The sequence below is a fragment of the Zingiber officinale genome, chromosome 2A (genome assembly GCF_018446385.1).
Source record: "Zingiber officinale cultivar Zhangliang chromosome 2A, Zo_v1.1, whole genome shotgun sequence".
In the NCBI taxonomy this organism is placed as follows: domain Eukaryota; kingdom Viridiplantae; phylum Streptophyta; class Magnoliopsida; order Zingiberales; family Zingiberaceae; genus Zingiber; species Zingiber officinale.
The window spans coordinates 123308133-123314132 of record NC_055988.1 but is presented as its reverse complement, the minus strand read 5'-3'; positions in this window follow the sequence as shown (position 1 = coordinate 123314132).

The window sequence follows — 6000 nt, the reverse complement described above, 5'->3', positions numbered from 1 at the left end:
ATAATTCCTTTGCATCTTCAAATTCTCCAATTTTGCAAAGGATGGTGTTTGGCAATAAATTGACCAAGAGCTTGGTCACTTTGTCATTGGCCTCGCACCTTTGGACTTGCTCTTGGCTCCACTTGCTCCTCTTGAGAACTTTACCCTTTGAGTTTCTTGGAGCCTTGAAGCCTTCTATTAGAGCAAACCATTGCTCTATCTCCATCATAAGAAAATTTTCGATTCTTGATTTCCAAGAATCGAAACTCGTAGAAGTGTATGGTGGAGCCACCCTTGTGTCAAATCCAAGTCCATCTTGGAATTGCATCTTGAAGTTGAGCTTGATAAAGTCTTGAACTTGAAGAATTTGCTCCAACTTCTTCACCCTCTAGCTTTTCTTGTTATGCTTGACCCTTCCGGCGATGATTCCGGTGAAGAGCGGCCTCGCTCTGATACCACTTGTTAGGACCAAAAGTAGCTAGAGGGGGGGGGGGGTGAATAGCTCGTCTCGTTCGCTCGGTGCTCGGCGGTGATTGTTTCTTCAAAGATGTGCAGCGGAAATACAAAGAAACAATCACACAACGCTAACACGGTTGGTTTACTTGGTATCCACCTCACAAGAGGTGACTAATCCAAGGATCCACACCAACACACACACCCTCCACTAAATAAACCTCTCCTTTATGGTAACTACCAAGGGCGGAGAAGCCCTACAAGACTCAATACAAGAAGAGAGGGAAGGAATACAAGAAATACAAGCTTACAAGCTTACAATGAGTACAAGAACCCTAACCCTAGTTTCTTCTTCTTGCTTTGATCCGCCTCTTGACTTGGAAGAGCCTCCAAGAACCTTCAAGAACTGGCGATCTCGAGCTTGGGAAAAGCTGTGGAGGAGCTGGTGAAGATCTGAGTTGAATTGGTGAAGAGGTGCCGAAGGAATCGCACGCCAACAGCTATAAACGACGCCAACGGTCGAATCCCAATCGATTGGATTGCTCCCAATCGATCGGGGAGGCTTTGGATCGATCCACGGATCGATCCAGAGCGCCTTTGTGCTCTGGAAACATGCCTGGATCGATCCACGGATCGATCCAGCGCTTATCGCGCGAAGCAGCAGCGTCCCAATCGATCCACTGATCGATTGGGACCTCTGGATCGATCCACGGATCGATCCAGAGGGGTTCTATTTGCGGGGACTCACCGGATCGATCGGCGGATCGATCCAAATCTTCTGGATCGATCCACTGATTGATCCAGATCTGCTGGATCGATCCACGGATCAATCCAAATCTGCTGGATCAATCCACGGATCAATCCAAACCTGCTGGATCAATCCACGGATCAATCCAAACCTGCTGGATCAATCCACGGATCAATCCAAACCTTGGTTTTTGCCCAAAACCAAGTCCAAAGCCCCCTAAACCAACATCTAGTCAACCATGACTTATTGGTACATAAGACCTAGCATCCGATCACCCTTGACCAGCTAGGACTCTCTCACCAAGTGTCTGGTCAATTCCTTTGACCCACTTGGACTTTTCTCTTCTTGCCAAGTATCCGGTCAGTCCCTCTGACCTACTTGGACTTTTCTTTCTCGTGCCAAGTATCCGGTCAATCCCTTTGACCTACTTGGACTCTCACCAGATGTCTGATCAACCTTGACCCATCTGGATTTCTCTTGCCTGGCTTCACTCACCAGGACTTTTCCAATTGCCTAGCTTCACTCACTAGGTCTTTCACCTGGCTTCACTCACCAGGATTTTCCTCCTGCCTAGCTTCACTCACTAGGACTTCCCAATTGCCTAGCTTCACTCACTAGGTCTTTCACCTGGCTTCACTCACCAGGATTTTCCTCCTGCCTAGCTTCACTCACTAGGACTTCCCAGTCAAGTATCCGGTCATCCTTGACCTACTTGACTCTTCTTCAATCAACCTTGCATTGTCAAACATCGAAACCCAAACCAAGACTCAAGCTTGGTCAACCAGGTCAACCTTGACCTGAGGGATGTTGCACCAAACAGACATTTTCTCGGTCGCGCTGCTCGCTCTACTGGTCCATCATCCTCTCTATTGCTCGATCACAATATACTGTCGTTCGGTCGGTATTTTTCTCGGTCGCGCTCACGGCTTTGTACGACCATCATTCTCTCGATTACCCAGTCAAGATTTTTCGATTACCAGGTTGGCATTATTCGATTGTCCGATCGTAATTTACTATCGCTTAATTGACATTTTCTCGGTTGCGCATTTGATACCGCTCGCCCATCATCTTTTGACCCGCTCAGTATTTTTCGATTGTCAGGTCAGTATTTTTCGATTGCCAGGTCGGCATTATTCAATTTTTCGATCGAATTTTCCGTCGCTTGGTTGACATTTTTCTCGGTCATAATTTACTGTCGCTCGGTTGACATTTTCTTGGTCGTGCGTTTGATACTGCTCGCCCATCGTCATTCAACCCGCTCAGTATTTTTCGATTGCCAGGTCAGTATTTTCTAATTGGCAGGTCGACATTATTCGATTATCCGGTCGTGATTTACTGTCGCTCGGTCTGTATTTTTCCCGGTTGTGATTTACTATCGCTCAGTCGGTATTTTTTCGGTCGTGCCCTCGGAACCCTTTGCTCGTCGTCTTTTGAGTCGCTCGACATTCTCCCTATGACCTGGTCGACATTCACCTCATTCATCGCTCCCACCTTTTTTTTGTCGCTCTGCCTGACGCTCATCGCTCGCATCTCACTCGTCGCTCTGCCAGGTGCTTGTCATTCATCGCTATTCGTTTGATATTATACAACAAGACCGGCGATCGAACTTTGCATTCAGGACGAATTTCGCTTTTCATTTGATTGGGTCTAGTCAGTCGGACTTGCGCCTCCTTCGACTAGACTTGAATGGGAGGCTTGTGATATGGATATTGCTCAAGGGTAGAGGAGGAATTATGGGGGAGAGGGAGGGCATTTTGGTCATTTGACTATAGCCCCTTTTAGGGCACTGTTCATGCAAAAATGAGGGGGAGGGCATTTTCCTTCTTGGTGGGTTTCCTGCTCTACCGCCGTCGCCGCCACCAGGAGGGCCACATAGAGGACACCTCCTTCGCTGACCCCGACGTTCATGCCGGCAGCCCCTTGCTCTCATGCATGAGACCTCATGCGGGCACAACAACTTCCCCCTCCCCCTTTCTCCTTTGTCATCGGCGCCGTTTCTCTCGCTCGCCGCCATAGCGACACACACCTCTCTCCTCTACAAGGTTCTTTTGTTGGAGGCCACACAAATTCGGCGAAACTAGCTCCGGTAGATATCCCCTTCCTCTCTCTTCTTCCTCACGTTGCTGAGCCGCCTCTCATACGCCGTCGCCACAAGTTATGCACGCTGCCGGTGTTAGAGTGTATACTAAAAGCCTAGCTTTTGGTATAAACATTTATCTAGAAATAAGAATCACATTGGTCAAATGTCTACATTTATGATAAATGTAGTTGTTCAATTAATTTATATTATAGATAACATGGTGTGTGGTGTCACACACAGAAGATCATGTTATCAGTACCTTATAAATTATAAACAGTAGCTCACGACCATAATGGAAAGGAACAAACCATAGGAAAGGTCGTAGTGTAATTAGGTATTAGTTTATCTTAACTATATAATTACACTAGTATACTTAGAGTGTATTGAGTAGGACCATTAGAGGTCATTTCTTTTATACTGACTTTATAAAGAAACAAAGACCTCAGTTATTATGGAAGTGTGTGCTCTTAATCCTAATATAATAACAAGCACATATATTTGATATTTATTTCTTTAATTTATCAATGGGTGAGATTTAGTTCGATGAATCAATAAGCCCGATAAGTTGGGAAATGATATCACTTATAGTGTGTGTTGTTGATTATAGAAGGAAACTGTGTCCTAGTGATCTAGGTTGAGAATGTCCCCAAGAGGAGCTCATAAGTATTGTCATGTTAAACCCTGCAGGTGGACTTAGTCCGACATGACGATGAAGTTGAGTGGTACTACTCTTGGAGCTAGATATTAATTAAGTGAGTTGTCAGTAACTTACTTAATTAGTGGACATTTGTTATCTTAAACACAGGGAGACTAACACACTCATAATAAGAAGGAGCCCAAAATGTAATTTGGGATTGGTGCGGTAGTTCAATAATAGTTCTTTAGTGGAATGAATTATTATTGATGAAATTAAGTTGTGTGTTCGGGGCGAACACGGGATGCTTAATTTCATCGGGAGACCAAAACCAATTCCTCCTCTCGGTCCCTATCGTAGCCTCTAGTATATAGAGATTTATACCCACCGCATACCCACCTTCTTACCCATCCAATGGGGCCGGCCAAGCTAGCTTGGAACCCAAGCTAGGGCCGGCCAAGTCCAAGTGGATGAGCCATGTAGGTGGCCGGCCAAAGCTTGGGTCCCAAGCTTAGGTGGCCGGCTACTAGAATATTAAAAAGGATTTTTATTAAAATTATTTCTTATGTGGATATCATGATTTTAAAAGAGAGTTTAAAAAATTAAAAATTTCCTTTCTACAAAAGATTAAGAGAAGAGATTAATCTCTTTCCTTATTTGTAGATTAAAAGGATGGTTTTAATTTTTGGTAAAAACTTTCCTTATTTGTAAATCATCTACATGTTTAAAAGAGAGTTTAAAATTTGAAATCTTTCCTTATTTGTTGATTAAAGGAGGATTTTAAATTTTAAGAAAACTTTCAATTTTAATCATGTTCATGATTTAAAAGAGAGTTTAAAATTAAATATTCTCTTTTATAAGTTTCTACAAAAGATTAAGAAAAGATTTGATATCTTTCCTTATTTGTAGATTAAAAGAGATTTTAATTTTTAGAGATAACTTTCTTTTTAACCACATGTTTAAAAGAAATATTTTAATTTATAAAATTTCCTTTTTATTAACCACCACGAAGGGAAAAATTATTTGAGAAATTTTTATAAATTTCCGAAAGCAAATTAGGAAGTTTTAATTCTTGTGTGAATTAAAATTTCCTTGATTTGTGGAATGGTGTGGCCGGCCATTGTATTTGTAAAAAGGAAATTATTTTTAATTAAATAAAAATTTCTTTTTCATGGCAAAATAATTAAGGAAGTTTTTAATTAAATTTCCTTATTTGCCAAGACCAAGGATTATAAAAGAGAGGGTAGAGAAGGCTTAATGGTGAACAACTCTATTCTATTCTTCCTCTCTTTTCCTCCTTGGTGGCCGGCCCTAGCTTCTTTCTCTTCTCTTCTTCTTGTGGCCGGCGGCAATCCCTCTTGGAGCTCTTGATGGTGGCCGGTTCTAGCTAGGAGAAGAAAGAGAGAAAGGAGGTTTTATTTCTTGCATCCCTTGGAGCTTGGTGGTGGCCGGACCTCTACTTCTCTTGGAGAATTTTGGTGGCCGAAACCTAGAAGGAAGAAGAAGGTGCTTGGTGGTTCTCATCTCGGAAGATCGTTGCCCACACAACGTCCGAGGTTAGAAGAGGAATACGGTAGAAGATCAAGAGGTCTTTCTAGAAGGTATAACTAGTATTTTTTCTTTCCGCATCATACTAGTTATTTTTGGAAATAATACCAAATACAAGAGGCTTACGATTCTAATGTTTCGAATTTGTTTTCAATATAGTGTTCTTTTGTTTTTCTTTTCCTTGTGATTTGATTGTTCTTTTCGGTTAACCTAAAGTTATTTTAGGAAATTAAATATTAGCTTTCCATAAAAGGTTTTGTCTAGTCGGTGGTGGTTGCTCCTATATCCAAGAAGGCCATGTGCCTCGCCACGTCAGTACTGGGAACCAATTATGGAAATTAATGTTTAATGGAATTAATAACTTAAGGTGATTTGGGTCGAACGTGTTAAGTTCCGCAGGAGATCCAAGTCTAAACCTAAAAGAACATATAGATTAAGTTTTGGATCAAAAGTGTTAAGTTCCGCAGGCGATCCAAAATTTAATTTAAAAGAACACATGGTAGCTAGGAAAAGGTTCAGACCTTTGTACAAAATTTTTATACAGTGGAATCTCTAGGT